Source organism: Pocillopora damicornis, chromosome 14, assembly GCF_964200805.1.
Source record: "Pocillopora damicornis chromosome 14, jaPocDami1.2, whole genome shotgun sequence".
Taxonomy (NCBI): Eukaryota; Metazoa; Cnidaria; class Anthozoa; order Scleractinia; family Pocilloporidae; genus Pocillopora; species Pocillopora damicornis.
In genome coordinates this window covers 12,383,723-12,401,453 of record NC_142683.1, presented here as the reverse complement: position 1 = coordinate 12,401,453, position 17,731 = coordinate 12,383,723, and the positions used below count along the sequence as shown (strand labels likewise).

At 35.8% G+C, this 17,731-nt stretch overlaps 1 protein-coding gene across 2 annotated transcripts in view; it reads right to left on the bottom strand.

Moving 5' to 3' along the window:
- The window catches only part of LOC113679628 (uncharacterized), a 62,287-nt gene extending 48,373 nt beyond the window's left edge, over nt 1–13,914 (bottom strand). Inside the window, exons 1-3 of one of the 2 annotated variants that reach the window (XM_027196593.2) lie at nt 13,591–13,914; nt 12,904–12,978; nt 6,728–7,012 (exon numbers count right to left, since the gene is read on the bottom strand). The gene's annotated coding sequence lies outside the window, so the exon portion shown is untranslated. Of the gene's footprint in view, nt 1–277; nt 551–6,727; nt 7,013–12,903; nt 12,979–13,590 lie in introns of those variants that run through there. The other variant, XM_027196592.2, reaches the window with a different exon arrangement.
- Between the last annotated feature and the right edge of the window lie 3,817 nt (nt 13,915–17,731).

Sequence of the window (17,731 nt, the reverse complement as noted above, 5' to 3'; positions counted from 1 at the left end):
ATCACTTTGAAAAGATGTGAAGATATAAAACCTTCTCTGGGTCAATATTGTGTTTCAGATAGGAGTTTTATCTCAGGTCTTATATAACACAACATAACTAATGATTTACTACTCTCTGGAAAAGAGCTGTTTACTCGTAGAATAGAAGAATGTTTATGCACCTCATAAATGCTAAATCCATTCAGATTCTTTCATTGTTTGTTGCGAGTAATGTTTAGAAAGTTGCAGCCTCAATCAAGTGATCAGTGCAGAATTTATGTTTGTGCAATTCTCTTACCTTTTAAAACGTGCCGTGCTCGTGTCAACACGAAAATATTTCGAGGTATGCATTTCGCGGCAATGTCAAGCATCAAAGGTAGTCCGAACAATTGTTCGAAATCTCTTGACACATTATTCAGCTAATGTTCTTTTCGAGTAATCCCTTTACACCACAAGAACAACAAACCTGGATGACGTAGTCCAATAAAAAAGCTTGAATAACATCAGTTGAACATTAGTTAAGAAAACGTGCGCACACTTCCAAACAGAATCGCAAAAACGCCCGCGACATAGCAACATAGTCGCTGCTCTGTCAAGCGCTTTGATCAAATTAAAACGAACCAATTTCGGTCGACCTACGTGAAGCAGGCTTTCCGGCCATAAGAAAAACTTGTTCTATGGTTACGACAATTTCCGCTGTCGGCTTAGTTTGAAAGAATTCAAACAATGCAGTTGGTAAAATCTTTGTTGGCTAAGTCCGAAAGCAGGGTTTAAAAAGGCAGTTCATTAAGGGTCGTTTTCGGGGTGTACATTTAATTTTTTCCTCTTTCAATCGCGATATTTTAAGAGTACTCAATACAAATGCGTGACTGCAATTACAGCCTTATTTGTACGCTTCCTTCCAAAAACAAGGAGAGCGGCTAATTATGACAAGCGATTCATTAATTTTGTTTTCTTAATTTGCGAACTATTTACAGTAGTAACTCGTGTTTAAATGATTCAAGAAAAGAATACTAAAGTGAAACTTTTTCAATTTACTAATTACCACTGAATATTATTGAAGAGGCTGCATGTACAATTAAACCAGCCGGATGAAACGTCTTAAATCCTGTGGTTTTTGGAGGAGAGATTATCAGCCCTACAAGTGTGCCGTCGGAAATTTTCGGTCGTATGTAAAAGCCCTCTAAATAAGGAGAAACAAATGAAAATTTAAAGAAATACATGATTACTTTTAAAAGGGTACTCCAACTATCTGGGTCAGTCAGGTTTACTGATGAATTTGGAAAGAACTGAATCAGGTAAGCCCTGGATGAATGAAATTTTGATAATAGCTCAATTACGCTACCCTTGCGTTCTTCCTCCAAGAAAGATTAAAGAACACCGCATTTAAATTTCTCGTGGGTGTTCGTCAACGCGCAAGAGAGCAAAACTAGACAAAGTGAACCGAGGCGCGGAAGAACTCTTGATCTCGAAATCAAAGGTTCTTTTTTCCAACTGAGGACAAAGACTTCCGGACGTACGGACATTCATGTTTTAAATTTTCTGGTGGCGTTGATAAGGAAAACTCCGCTTTCGATGCGCCTTTAGACCACCTTCATGCAAGGATACATATTCAAGGTCGAGTGTACTATTTTCGCCAAACAGAGTCTTAGACGACAAAAATTTCATGAGCCAAGCTCTCAGTGTTCATTCGAATTTATGTCGACTCGACTGACGGAAACGCCTCTCTTTGCTTAGAAGCCAAAATTTCATGAGATACAAAGCTTAATTAATCTTTTACCCCTAAAAGGCTCCCATGTGTCTTTTGCCTTTGCAGACACCGGAATTTATGTGCATCCAAAACCACTGAGGCTTTCATTAGCACTTCGACGAGCGAAATTCGAGTCGCGCGAAGTATGAATATGAATAAATTTCGTACGTAGGCTTACTTGAAATACTCACACACTCTCACCAATTAATCATGGAACAGTAAATCTTATTAAAAGGTTAAAATCTTTATTAAGTCTTTATTGATTAACGCGTTAATGAAAGTTGCCAGTCAAAGAGACGTCGTTGAACGAGTCTGCTAAAATAAGCTGAGCTTGGCTTGAATCAAAATTGTTGATCTTTTCAATTCAAATTAACCCCACGAGTAATCCAAATTACGCCATTTAATTGATTAATTAATACATATATGTCTACATACATATATATATATATATATATATATATATATATATATATACATATATATTTATATATATTAGCAACTAGATAATTCCTACCACCACCTTAATTGATGCAAGTCAGCGTTTAGAAAAGACAATTTTAGTTCTTCTGCTTAACCGGGTGGGTGTACTACACAGACTCAGCGAGCTTAAGAACAATCAAAAGAAAGATGGTGAAATTTGAGCGCGATCGTCGAATAAAGCAAAATTATTTGGAACATAAAGTAGGCATAAATTGGTCTATTTGTAGTTCACATTCCTCGGTAAGATGTCTTTCTTGAATCAATCCTTAGCTATTTTCTGACACGTGGGAAAGGAAACTTGTTAACTTATTTTATCATCTTTTTTTAGTTTGAACGTATCCATGTTTTTCCTAATCCACTTTTAAATTTCAAATATAAAGAAATCATCAAACCCGCATTCTTCCTCAGCCCCATAGCTCAGTTTACGTTTTCTTGATTTTGTGGGTGAAATTTAGAAATTTCCACTGATATATATATATATATATATATATATATATATATATATATATATATATATATATATATATCACGAATCGAGTTACAAGTGTCGATAATCCTTGTCTCTTTTCCGCTTTGATATTACTCAACAAAATATCTACGAAGTAAAACCCTTCGGTTTAAGTTATTACATCAAATCAAAGACATAGCTTTTGCGAAAGATAACACTATGAGCTATCTTGATAAAGGAGAACAGAGACTATGTCGGAAAAACTGAATTGCAAAATATAATTTTTCTGGTGCCTTCTATACCGCATTCAACTTGAAGTATATATTGACTGTTGCAAGATCCATCTTTGTTAAATGGTAATACATTTATATCCTAAAAATGCTTGCCAAGACCTATTTCTATATTTGTTTATATTGTTTTCCTTGTTAGAAAAGTAATTTTTCTCGCATTTCTGATTGCAGAGTGAATCAGAATCAAAATATCTGCAAAATTTACTATCGCCATTACTGTTAGCCATCACTTAGACAAGAATTCGCTTCGTCGTCTCGGTCACACACTTAAATCGAAGGAGTCGCTAAAGCTGTAATCCTTATGCTTTCATTGGCCATTTTCCAAACTGGATTACCGGTTGTGAGTACCCTAAGTGCCGTAAAATAATCCTCGTCTAGACATCCTCGAAAATAGTTTACAGGGCTTGTAGGCATTTTATCCAATCGTCGAAAGGAAGTGCCTGTTGACAGACGTTGAAGATTACGTCGCCAAATTCTACCTGGCGCGACCACGCAACTACAGTCTACATAACACACTGAGTGTTTTTCCGGTTTCATTTTGCTTTGCATCTTGCTATGTTCCGTGAAATTTCAGGACTAAAGAGTTGAGACGGAAAGGAATTTCAGGCGAATCAAGAGAAGAAACTTCCTCTAGAAATTGTTGAGCGTAAAAAGGATAACGTCACGGTTACTCTGCGTGACAAAAATACTTCCTGTTTTTTCCTCTCTGTGTTCGGTCGTTAATAGGACTGTCACGCAGACTACGTGTACGTGACGGTTTGGGAACGTTTCCCACATTGATCAATCCGCGTCAATCTTTTCCATTTTTCCTCGTGTTTATTTCTACCCCTTTCATTTCTTTCGTCTCACTTATCTAAAATTGCGTAGTCTACTTCAAGTTTAAGTCCCTGAAGACAACGATTCAAAACGACCTACCTTCTTTAATGAGTAACCTTACATTCAATAAAAAGCAAAATGAAACATTCCCCTCACCTAAATGACTTATGCAAAATAAGATCTCCGTGTAAAAATATGTGAGGAAGATCTCTCGTAAAAAAACAACAAAAACAAAACAAGCATGATTTTCCTGCCCATCAGGGTTTCTTGACACAGTGAATCCTTCAAAGGAAAGACACACCCACAAGTTTTTTAAAGGTGCATTTGAGATGCAAACCAGTTCATACGAGCGTGAGAAAAAGAAAATATCTGAGTTCCCTGGGGTGGGAGAATTCACGTCTCTAGAAGCTGAGTTAAGAAAATTAGAGGTAGCTCTTACATTGCGCATATGTGGAAAGCATTCGGCATACGTTAAGGATTATCCAAAGTAATGTCGAAAGCGTTCTGCGAGAAAGATGTTGTTGTAGGTCGTCTAATTAAGAAATATGTTTGTATTTCTAAAGAGTCACCGATCTATATGCCCTACTATGGTTTCCAAATGATGGTCTGCAGCGACAAAAATGGTATGAGCTACACAGCTACCCAGTCATATAAATTGCTAATCCAATAGTTGACGGAAATAAGCGAATGGATTTCCATTAAAAAAATTAGAAGGTTTCGATGGTTCTCGATTTTTTGAAACAAATCTCCTAACTTATTTTCGTTTATCTTTCTGTTTTTGTTTTCTCCCACGCTAAATTTAGATTTTCGTGATTATAACCCTTTGTGAAATAGTGGATGAATTTTCAGAGCTCACAAAAGTTGATAATTTTATTCCATCATACCATTTAAAAGAATTCTTAAAATTATTTAAAGTTATGTTTCACAATTATTTTAAAGACCAGTTCATGCAAATATTTCGTGAAGGCCTCAGAGTAAAGTGGCTGTTTCCGAAGATCTCAGACCAACGAAAAAAAAAACTTGGGAAAATTTAGCCTATGAAATCCTTAAAGAAGAAAAATAATGAAGAAAGATAATAAGTCTAAAAGCGGAAGTCTATTTCTACTTATTCATTAAGCTAATAACTTATCAAGGTATTTACCTATTAATCTGTCGCGCTATTTATCCATCAATCTATTTTTTAAAAAATGTTGTTGCTTCTGTTTAATTCCATTTCATCTCTTCTGCGTCTGATTTGCCGCGAAACAGCGTACTAAATTCGCAATTTAAAATTTAATGGCAAGATTGCTCAGGGTCAAGCTGTAACCAATTTCCATCAGGCAGTAGTGACTAGTTGCCGGGAGTTCCCATCGATGAAAAATGTTCTACCGAAGCATGTTGTTGCTTCATCTATTTTTTTCTCATCACATTTCATGCAACGGGTCTATTTTTATTTTCTGAGGTATAGACCTCCGCTCGCACGAACCTTATGGATACGCGGAGCGATGTTTTGGCCCACGATAGGTTTATTTTTGCAAAATTTTGCCCGCTTCATTGATAATTCGTGACAGTTTGCATTTACTTTTATTCCAAACATCACATGAACAAAGGTATCCATCCGATAATGGTTTTAAGAAAATTCAATCGTGCGTTCGGCTCTAGAATCGGAATAATAAATGTTGCTACCATCTGCTTCATTAATTTATTTTGAAGAAGAATAATTATTTTAGAAATCTTTCAACGACTGTAAAATAAAAAGTTTTTGAGAAGGAAAAATCAATGCACATCCTGCCGAATTTTATCCCAGGGTTTCCCGGTGGGAAAGCTGTTTAGTTGCACGTAAGATGTCGCAAGTTCCCCGTGGGGTTCTCACACTCACAGCTAGGCTAACTGATGAGAACGGAAGTTTTTGACAGTTTATATTATGTCTAGCACTCGTTTGTCAAATGCGTCTCATTGTTGCAACGAATAGTGTTAAGTGTTGTACAGCAGAGGTCATTGGGCATCCTCGTAAACGCTAAAATTGCTCATAAAGTCATTGTTATTTTAACTGGATAGCTACGGAAACCATTTATAATCACTAGTACATGTTGGACATGCAGTTGATGAATAGAAAATTGTGCAAGCAAAATACAAAACAACTTGAAATGCAAAAAAACCTCGTGACGTTCTGTTCGTGGGTGTTCCACTTTAGCTTTTCCTCCAAAAAGCATTTACCTAACTTACGAAATATATCTTAGGTAAAAAGCCAAAAAAATACATGATGGGATTAACATTTCCTTCTTTTCTCAGACCATTTTTGCTGAGTTAATGAATAAATATTGCAAATTATGATGAATTCATGACATGGATGATATTATTAACGACGACCACGCTGTCTGCAATGGCAAGTTGTTTTGAGCAAGTTGTTTTTGTAGTTTATATGCATGTATTCAGATTTTGCTGGCCTGAAGCGATTAAGAAACTGGTCTGTTATGTTATTCCTTTCAAGACCCTTGAAATAAATATATCAGTAAAAAAAAATTTGTTCTGGTTCACCGTTGTCTTATAGACAGCAGGAACATGTGTTTTCAATTCGAGCATTGCACCAAAGTCTTCCGGAGGTCGGCATGAACAAAATTTAAGTTTTTTAAGATTTTAACTGAACTTACTAAGCTTTGCAATTATATTTTCCAATTTCATCACCTTTCTTTCTTTCATTGTCTACGTTTATAGAGGGTGGTCTTGGCAAATTGAATAGCTCTGTGCATAAGACAATTAAAGCTAGTTCCCTCGCCGATTTCAGTGTAGGAACGAATTTGCTGTAGTTATTTTTTAGCCTTTCCTCGCGGGCGCTTAGTAAATTCACGATCATTTCGAAGCTCAAATAAATTTTATCTGTCGGTTTTCATTACACGAAAACGAACGAGGCTTTCTGGCTAAAACCAAGCTCTCGTGTGATCAATTTTTCTTTTATAAACATTTAAGTTGCTAAATCACACTTACTTCTTTCAGTGCAGTTTTCCTCCACTTTATTCACGTTGGCTGAGTGCGTGATAGGAATAATATTCACTTTTCTTTGACTTCTCTCGATCTGGTGATAAACACAGTGATTTTCTACAGTAGAAACCTCTGATAAATGAGCCTGGGTATTCCAGGCGCCAAGGGCGGTCCGAATCGATTTGAAGTCAATGGTAGTATGTTCTGTAATTAACCTTATATGTTAATCACTTCACAGGGTCAATTAGGCAATGAACAATTGTGACCAGATCTGACAGGTCTGAGTGGCAGCTGAAAGAATGAAAGCAAAATAAAAACTATGAAGTGGGACTCGTTCAAAAACGTCAAAAGCGTCTTTAATTTTTTAAAGAGGCTATGAGCCCATCGCCCGCTAGGAATATTTAGTTTTAATTTGATAAATCGAAAAAATAGCCAGGTTCTCGAGAGTATTTCCATAACAAATTTATTTGTGGGCAAATACGAGCGACTTTTGTAATTGATTCGAAAAATGAGGTCAACCATGTTTAATTTGATTACTGACAGAAGCTGAGATGACAACACTGACTTGAAATTATTGCAAGAATAATTTTTCTTTCTTTAAAACCGAAAAAGACAAATTTTTACTAATTTTCAGGCTTAGAATTAGCAATTAACATGTAACATTTTATTAGCCAGGATGAACTTCAAAGTAAACTAAAGGTCAAATACTATTTACATAAGACCGGAGTTGCTTAGCAGAGTAAAGCGTTTTCCAATTTAATAGCTTACTCTATCTAAACAGTTTACCCAACGATACCAGCGCTTTCAAAATAAAGATTTTATGGAGACAATACAAATTTCTAATCTTCTCAAGCTACTTCAGAGGTCTGTGACAGACGCAGAAACTTTATAATTTTTCTGCGTTCCTTTGACTGAGAGAAAATAAAAATACCTATTATGATTTGCTTTGTGTAAAATCTCTTCGTTAAAATTCCATATATTTTGGTGCACGCAGCTGACCTCAACGTCGCATGCGTGAGGGAATCCACATCAGCTATTCCAACAACCACAAGAAGGTAATTAGCGAAAAACATATCATTGTTAGATTGAAAAGACGAAATTTATCTTTTAGTGACCCGCAACCAATTCTGTTGACATTAATTTTCAGGATTAAGACAACATTATCCCGTGAAACTAGTGAATCCGCTTTTCGTTTCTCATTTCTCTGGATGAAAATATATATAATAACATGCAATGATAAAATGATATATATTATATATAGCATGTAATAATAAAATATATCCAGTAAAATCACTTCTAAGCCTGGGGCTGTGTTTTTTTCGTAAGGTTCTAACCAGAATTTATAACTAAACTCAAACTGTATACATCATCATGAACAATGATGCAACAGGTGAAATTTCCCTCCAGCTTGATCTCCTATATTTGAAGAATCTGAAGAGCGTAGTCTTAAAACAAACCTTTCGGTAATATTTTTTCCTCTTTCTTAGCTCCTCTCTCTTTTTATCATTAGATGTCTCTCTCGCTCACTTTCTTTCCTTTTTTTTCTTTTTGAGTTAATCTGAATAGATGAGGAATTACTTTCAAGAACAACAAAGTGAAAAATATGCCGGCGAATTGCAGATGTTGAAATTGTCGACATGATAATTTAACAAACCTTTTGATGTGACTTAGCTGGAAAAATCTAAAAAATCATTCGTTCGAACAGAAATTCTTCAAAAATTTATCGAATAAGCTTTTAAAAAAAGGTTAACTGCAAGCCAGCCAACTCAATCTTTAGAGCTTTATTCAATTTTGTTTCGTTTAGTGTACGTTCCTTTTTTCCGGCCATATTTCCGCTTTAAGGCTTATATCCAAACTTTGAACGCAAAACCAATTCAATTATTTGTTCTTTTGTACACATTGAATGCAAAGGAAAGGCAGGGGGGAATAGAATAGATTTTTTTCTGTAAGCGAAAAAAAAAAAAAAAAAAAAACGGAAGGCCGGATCGAATAACAGTTATTTGGAAAAATTATACTATTGTTCGTGGTCAGTAAATGTCATTCAAAGTTTAACGAAATTTGCGACTTAAAGGCTGTTAACTGTCATTGCAATTAAATCTTATTCAATTTATTTCAATCATTATTCACGTTCTTCAAATGATACCCTTGATATGCGCTTGTTACTTACGGAAGTTTTCGATAAATATCAGACCTGATCTCCGTGCAATATGTGCCCTAATGATCATAGTTTTGTCTCCATATGGCGCGCTACTTAGCATTATTGTAGATTAAATTTAGTCCATTGAAGAATTACTACCGTTCCATCATTATTTACATGATTCATGGTTTACAAACCGCGCATATAATAGGACCTATAGGACCTTTCGTCTGTTAATCATCTCGCCATTCGAAATAACTACAGATCAAACAGTAAATTGCGTGTAATCTCGCTTAAAAGATAAAATATATATAATTATAAGTTCCACAAAACCTCGCTTGAAAATAAAAATTTTTCCGAAACGTATTGCCCGGACAGCATTTTCCCTTTTGAAGCGTTGGCGACGCGTTATTTTCCGTTAAACGAGCGTTGGTTTTTGCGTGAAAGAGTGAGAATGGTCAGCAATCAGATTATGAATTCGTTCGAGGAGGGCCAGTAAGGATAACTTTGCTTGATGGGGAGCCGTATTGTCTGCGTTGAAATGATAGTCTCTAATCCAATTAATCAAATTGAGCATGGTTTATTAATCTTATCGTCACGTACGCTGGAATAATTTTTACGCTGGAGCAATCAGACGTTCTTTTTTTGGCAGGCTTCATTCTGTCATTTGATTTTTGATGAGAATTCGATTATGCAAAAGTCGGCGGACGGACATCATACATAAGCGGCTAATATCAACGAGCGCCTAATCGCAAGCTAGAAGCACTTCTTATTTAGGCGGGATTTTTTTCAATTAATATTTGATATTTTGTTCCTTGTCTTAAAATACTAGCCTCGACTTCTGCAATGTCTAGTTCTTCAAAATTTTTGGAATTGTTTTTGAAAGAGCAGGAAACGAAATGAATGATTTGTTAGAATCTGAATGGACTTGTTTTTAGGTCTTCTGTAAGGTACATAGCAATTTCATTAATTTCCCATTTTTTGTGTTTCTTCCTAGTCGAAATGCGTGAAAAAAAAATGCGTGGGAAAATTGGAAAAAAAAAACACGTGTACCGGCTCTCTGAACTTTCGGTGGCGCGAGAGAAAAGAGATTTGATCATCATTGAACATCCCGCATTGAGAGTTTGAATGAAAAATTCATCCATCTTGAAAAAATATTCCACTTTATTATCTGCCAAGGTAGTCCTAGGAAAAACCGAGCGTTCTGATTAGTCTTACTTGGTCCGAATCTTGCCATTAGGACCGTCTTCACGGAAACAGTCATGAGCCGCGTATTTTGTTCGCGAAAGCCAGCAAATTCAAAATAAAAAAAGTTTGGTACGAGTGCCATATCATAAACTACTCAATAACCTCGCTTGATCGAGCCTTAATGGAGGATATTCGGTCGTTTTTGTGCGGATCTCGTCACGCTTTGGCCGTACTCCCGCGACTTCGGGCCTAGTACAGCCCTTAAGCTCGGTTAGTAAGAAGTTGATACATTTTTCAAAGGCCATTTTTTTCCTTCTTCGTATCGATATCGTCCATGAAGAGCCAAGAGGCCGCTTTAATAAAAAATTCTTACTCAGCAAATGATTCCGGCATTACTTTTTAATTACAAGGAGAATAAGTAACTTCCTAAAAGCAGAAAAAAACTGTCACAACATTTCAATAGGGATGAAATAGAAACGGAAAAAACACAGAGAAACGAAAACTGAAAATACAGTACATAAAGTGCGAAGCTGAAATGGTGAACAAAAGCGGAGTAAAAAAACCTTTGAGAAAGCGAGTAAATGAACTAGTGCGATGTGCTTTAAAAGAAAATAAAGAAATTAGGGCTGGTTTTTCCTTAAGAAGAAGTCGGTGTTGTAATCTGAAGAGCAAGTGAAACGATCTGGTGATAGATCAGACCGACGGAACCGGAAGATAAGTATTGATGGCATCGCCTACGATCCAGTAAAACTGTATTGTCAGATCTGGAGTCGTAAACTATCTGATGGCCTAGGAACAAGCCTATGTACAGCCGCTCCCTGCTCTCTAAAAGAAAAGAACAGGCATTGTGATTGGTTGATTCTTCTGCTTCTGCTTGCGACGCCGACAGTCTAGTTGTAATTAGTTCATGAGCGTCGGAGCCATAAGCAGAATCAAGAGAAAGTAAAACCGTTCGGATTCTTCCGACTCCGAATACGTCAGGCTTACGACTCCGATTTTCGATTTTGACTAGGTTGGAAGCACTCTTACGACTCCGACTCCGTCACCGGTGAAAACTAACCTTCAAAAATTGGCCACGATAGTCCATACACTTAATTTTCTTGTCAAATATTACGTGTATGATAAGTTGTAAGAAATCGTTTTAATAAGAAATAAAAAGGACTAAATTCTGTCATACTGACAATAGATTTAAAATGTTTTTGTGGATAAGCAGCTCATTTTGCAACCGTTTCTTGCAGCTGAAATAAATTTTAAAACCCAAGAATAGGAACACTGTAATTTAAGCTTCCATGGTTAAAATTCTCAGACCGATGTGAGTTATAATTATCACGGCGCACAATTGGTTTGTCTTGGCATTTTCCGTAGTTGACACGAAAAATGCAAGTAAATTGCTTCCGCGCTCTTTTTCCCGATTCAAGGAAATGTTCCTTCAGCTGAAGTCAGTATAAAGCAGAATAAAAAAAAAACGAAACAAAACAACTCCAATTAAAGAAAAGAGCTTTTGACGAAAATAAACTTTTCGCAAATACATCTACGATTCAGGACGAAAAATCGAAGAAACTGAAAACGCCCTTCTCGAGAAATGTTCAGATTTTTTCGTTGATTTTGATCATGGAAATCCATCTATCATCAATCTCCCTCTCCCTAATAAAATATGACTTCCTGCTTTTTGTGAAGCATGCTATATTTTGAAATTCATGTGTTTGATCTTTTGACACTGATATTCAGACAATTTCTTGTTCCTGTTTGGAAAGCCATTTCGAAAAAACTACAACAGATTGTGGACAATCCCTTAACAACTTTAACTTGAATGCACACTTTGTCCAATAGCAAAGCTATCTCAGGCTAGATTACATTTATTACACGTATATGTGCCAAACACGCCTTGTCGCGTTTACGTGGTTTGTTTGCAAAAGCTATCACGCGAACCTGACGCGCTTTTAGCGGAATATTGTTTGATTTGTATGAACGCTCGCGGGCATCAAGATTGAATGATATGTCTCCATACGCTTTGATTTCTTCTCGTTTTTTTAACAAGAGTCTCAATGAAAATAAACTCTCGAGCGTTACTAAAATGCAAGCAATTTTTTTCTTTTCTTTTTGAATTTCATTTTATCCTTTTTAGCAGATTGAAATTTTGAGTTGAAGAGGTTAGGTAAAGAAAGTTTAACAATCACCTGAGGTGAACCGCTTCAAGGGTCATCCAAGTTGTTAAAAGCTTTTTCGAGAGCAGACTTTATTCAACCGAAATATAACAGGTAAATTTGCATTTGATAATCTGATTGGAAACTGATTTCTCATGATTAAGACTGTAACGTTTTTATTAAAATCAGTGGGGAGAAACAAACAAGAAAGTTCAAAAGCAAACATTGGTTTCTATATTGCAGATCAATTTAAAACGATCAGAAATTTAAACTTTCTCACAATATTGGTTGAAACAGATTCTTCATTCTATAAACTTAAAGGAAAGAAATCTTTTCCTTCGAAACACGTGGTGTTTCTTCTATTCAAATATCGCAAATGGTGACAATGTGAACAAATCTGAGCTCGACACAAAAAATTATTCAATATTTTAGAGTTTATATAATGTATAACATTAAACAAAACTTGAATTTATCTTTATACAATTTTCTATTTGATTGGATCTGTAGGTTGCCGTGGTTTAAAAGCCATCAAGTACTCAACATGTCGTAGATTCGAGATAAATAATGAAGAAATAAAAAATCGGTTTAAAATGTCTAAAGTGGGATGTGAGTCGATATGAATCTCCCTTCGCCACAAATAAAAACAGCTCTTGAAAAAAAGAAAGAAATCTGAGCAGTTAAATGTTAGACCAAAAAATAATGGTTGCCCATACCTTGTATATCCTGCCTTTGTAGTAAAATAAAGCACTCGTTTGCCAGAATGTAATATCTTATTCTAACTTGGAAACCTTGAAACAAGAAAATTGCAATTTAAAAGCATTAAATCCATATCATATTTGCAAGCCAGAAAAAATGACGTAAAAATGTTCAAGGCGAGTCGTTTTGTTTGAAATTGGTCTCGGTATATTGCTTCTCTCGACGAGAAAATAAAATAAAATGAACAGGTGGAAACTGTCCCTCGAGGAGCTAAGTAAATTGATTTTAGCAACATTTCTCTTTTTCCGGCATGTTTTATTCTACACCGCGTTAAAATAAATCAGCCTTCTTCTTTTCCGCAAAGCCGAAATTTGCGAAATGCTTCAGGCTCACTTGACAATTCCTTTCATATGCAAATTGTACGAAACGAGAGAAAGAAAAAGAGCTCTAAAGTTGACGCGTTTTCGACACATCGGATTACTTTTTCCCTTTGAAATGAAGTCTTCAAATGAAATGCCACTTACGTTTTTTGTCCATAGCTATCGGCAATCAATTTATAATTTAGAAAGACAGCTAAGGTATAAAGCCAAAATTTTCTACAGTACAAATGGCAGAAAGTGATTTCTTTGACACGTATCGTACAAAAAATTAAACATTTTTAAACACATCACGATGAAAAAACAAATTGTAGTAGCAAAACTTACCAGGTTTTAAAAGTAGCAAGATCAAATATCATAAGATGTATATTTCCACTTTCCCGCATAAGAGATTCAGACGAAGTCCAACTTAGAAAATACAACAAAAAGAGACTCCCCGCTGGGATACACCTGTGATCTATTACTTTGAGAGACTCCTTACTTCTTAATGTTCGCGTTTTTGCTCGTAAAACTCTAACAGAAGCTTTATCAGTGACCTAGTACTCTATCAAGAATTCTTTTTTTAAAAACACGCGGACATGCGGTTAGAAACAATGCAGATTTGTGCACCTTTCAAAAACCAACCTTGCGGTCTACAGCGATGTGCGCGCCAAAATAATTGGACCTTTTGTTATCAAATTATGTCCTCAACCGGAGAATAATTACCATACACAAAACAACTCGAAAACTTGTCAAAGATTAGTTTACAAATGCGAGAGATATAAGCCAGATTAGCAGCTCCTTAATCTACGGATAATAAAGTAAGACCGTAAGTGTCTTTGACCCGAAAATTGAGCTTACTAAGTTATGATAAGAAGATGCGTCTTAATCGAATGGCCGATTTTTACAGCTCGCGTGCGCTTTTTTCAACTTTCAACTAATTGTCGTGCAATTACAACACGCGTGGTTTTCAAATGAGAATTTGCTGAATTGTTCATGGAAGAGTTACTTTCTATTAGTTCGGCGCAGAGAATTAAGATTACTGTGCGAAGTCTGATAACTATCAAATATTCTTCGGATAATTCTACCATTGGCTGATTACTTCAGATCAGAGATCTGCTCGGTTTAATTAAAAGTTCTTCTTTTTCGGCATTTCGTAATTAAAGTTAATTGCAATCAGTGAAAAAAGAAAACGTGAGACTTTGATAACAATTTATTCTGTCAGTTGATATTCTCGATTAGTCCTTAAAAACCTCGTGAGATCAATTTTTTCCAGAAATCGAGGAAAATTTTTCTTTCCAAATTGAGCTGATGCTAATATCGATAAAAAGTTCTTTAAGTTTTTTCAAATTCAGCAAAAACTTGCGTTCCTTTCGCCGATTAAAAACAGTTCAGCATTGTTTATAAACGGAAGCTCGGAATACAAACGATTTTAAAGATCAAACTTAAAATTATTAGTCATTTTGTGTATTAAAAATATTTTGAGATAACATCGGGACCTACTAATCTGGGTTAAGTTTGTTTCGAAATTGCCAGTGTTATGTTGCTTTGTTTGGAAAACCTCCTGAAGGAAATGAAACAAATCAAAGCGATCGTGGATTGAATCTTAAGCCAACAGCTGATCGTGGGAAACGAAACGTAGACCGCCCCTTCTTTTTGCTGGGTAAGGAGCGTGGGGTGAGATAACGACACGCAAGTGGTTATGGTTTGGTTATGGTTCACGCGCATGCGTGAGTAAGAAAATAAAGTTTAGTTGTCTTAGTAACGTCTAGGTTTCATATCAGACAACCCTGTTAAGTGTTAATCAGAAAATATATTTCATTTGTTTTATTTGCTTCTTAAAGACATCAAATAGTAATGGAATTTATTTTCAAACGCTTTGATTTTCCCCCTGCATGTTGAGTAAGATGATGTCTTCATCCACAATTAAAAAAAAAGTTGCAGAAAAGATGCATGTAAAATCATGCTTTGATGGGATTCGGACCCATGCCTTCCAGTTACTGGTTGGGCACTATTACCAACTAGGCTACGTAGCCACCTATTTGGAGCGAGGTAAATTTAAGTCCGTTGTTCATTCCATTAAGGAATCGAATCGGGTTAGATCTCATTCGCGCGCGACAAGGTACAAATATGGTAGCCAAGTTTACAGTAGCCTGCTGAACAGGCTTAAATTGATGCATTTTTTAAGGACAATTTTCTAAGGATGCAAGCGCATAGCGGAGGCAAGCTCTTAGCGGAGGCAAGCGCTTAGCGGAGGCAAGCGCTAGCGGAGGAAAGCATTGGCGCAGGCAAGCGCTTAGCGGAGGCAAGCACTAGTGCAGGGAAGCACTTGCGGAGGCAAAAAAATAAATTTGGTGAATGAAAGAAAAAAGTATTCGCCTTAACGACTTGAGAAATTGCTAGGACGTTAAAAATTTGCGATCTCAGCATTACAGAATCAGCGCGAGATTCCGCCTGATATTTTGATATTCTCAGTTTCCCTGACAACGCGGTCTCAATCTGTAGCGACTCGACTCTACCTCTCTTTCTAAACCAAGACCTTAATGCACCTTGATCCCCGTTTCGCCTTCATTCTCTTGAAAGAAAGATTTGCTGTGGCTCCTATCCAAAGTTTTGTTTGTAGTGACTGCACAGGTTACCCAATCTCTCAAGTTCGTGTGATTCGTTGAAGATTGACACAAGAAGCTTATTTTAGCGATTGCTATTCTGAAGTCCAAAATGGTGGTAAGATAAGACAGTCGGAGCGATAAAACAGTTTCGGAGCGTTTCCAGCAAGTTCACTATAAGCAAAATTGCATGGTGTTGTAATGGTGGCTAACAAACAAACTCAGAATTCCAAAGAAAACTCCCACATTTTAAATTCACCACCAATTCTAATAGCTCACTCTGAATTGATTCGAATTCGTGCATGAGCTTTACTTCCAATTTTACAAATTCCACTCCAATTCTCAAACTTTACTCCAAATTCGAAGAGCTCACTCCGAATTCTAAGCTTACTTCAAATTTTAAACGCTCACTCCAAATTCTAAAATTTTACTCTGAATTCGAAACGCTCACTATGCGATTCTAAACGACTCCACTCTGTATTCTAAAGGTTCATGTATTGATCATGTATCATTTATTTATTTAAAGAAGAAGAAATATAAGGTTTACAAAACTTCATGTCCTGCAAATAGCTACAATGCTAATCTAGGCAGGACAAGACTTTAACTAAAGGCGTTATTAAATTACATAAGAAAAAAGAAAAGAAGAAATACAAAAACATACAGAAAGAAACACCTTACATATAAATTCAAGTACAAGGGATTTTGTTATTTGAAAAAGACTAAAATTACAACTAGAGGTATATACAATATATCAGGTTAACTTCACAAAATATTCTATTAAAAACTTAACATTCAAATAATTATCTTCATTACCTAGAACATTAAGGAGTAGTAATTTAATTTTTTTACGAAAATTAGAAACGTTGAGAGTCTTAACAGAAAGTGGAATAGAATTCCAAATAGACACACCGGTTCTAGTAAAAGATTTTTTCATTTTTTCAGTTCTAGAGAATTTGACAGAGAAGCATTCTTTTGCAGATAATCGCGTATTATAATAATGTTCTGTATTGATTTTCGCAAACTTATCGAGAAGACTTTTAGGAGTTGTCTTAGCATGAACGTCATACATTAAATAGCTTAACTGTTGAAAGAACAAAGACTGCAAAGGAAGGCAGTTTGATTCAATAAAAAAAGGGATTGCATGGTCTCTGGGTTTAGAAAAATAAATCAAACGCAGAGCACGTTTTTGCAGAACAAGTATTTTATTGAGGTAGGTCTGTGGACAGTTGCCCCATGCACAGATACCATAATTTAAATAAGGAGAAATAAGTGCATGATATAAATTCAAAAGAAGACGCCGTGGAATGTAATGCCTCATTTTAGCAATTATTCCAACCGATCTACTAATTTTGTGACAGATAAAGTCATTCCCAGTACTAAACTCCGTCTACTTTGGAAAAATACAGCTTTCAAAAGCAAATGTGAACAAAGTTGAGATGAAGCATGATCTCCCGGTGAAGCTGTTTGCCACGAAAATTTACGCCTAACGGAGATTATGACGCGTTGATGGTTTATAAAACTTTTAAACAAAAATGCCTTTTTCCCAATAACTCGGGCGCGTTTTAGGATTTTAACTTCAATTTTTGGAAAATAGTTTGAATTATTTATTGAATATATTCGAAAAAAATTTGACTCAGTTTCCGAGGCTTTGCAGTACAATTCTTTTAAAAGTAATAAAAAAGTCAATAACAACGATAAAACATTTGAAATAGGTGTTACAATCATGCCAATTTACAAACGTTGGGATTATGGGATTCCAAGGACAATGTAGCTTTCATGAAAGAGTGATCGTATCATTAGGGACTTGGATATTGCCATTTTAATGTTTTTCGCAATTTATGGGGACTTGATGCACTGAGGATCTCAGTTCAACAGAAATTTGG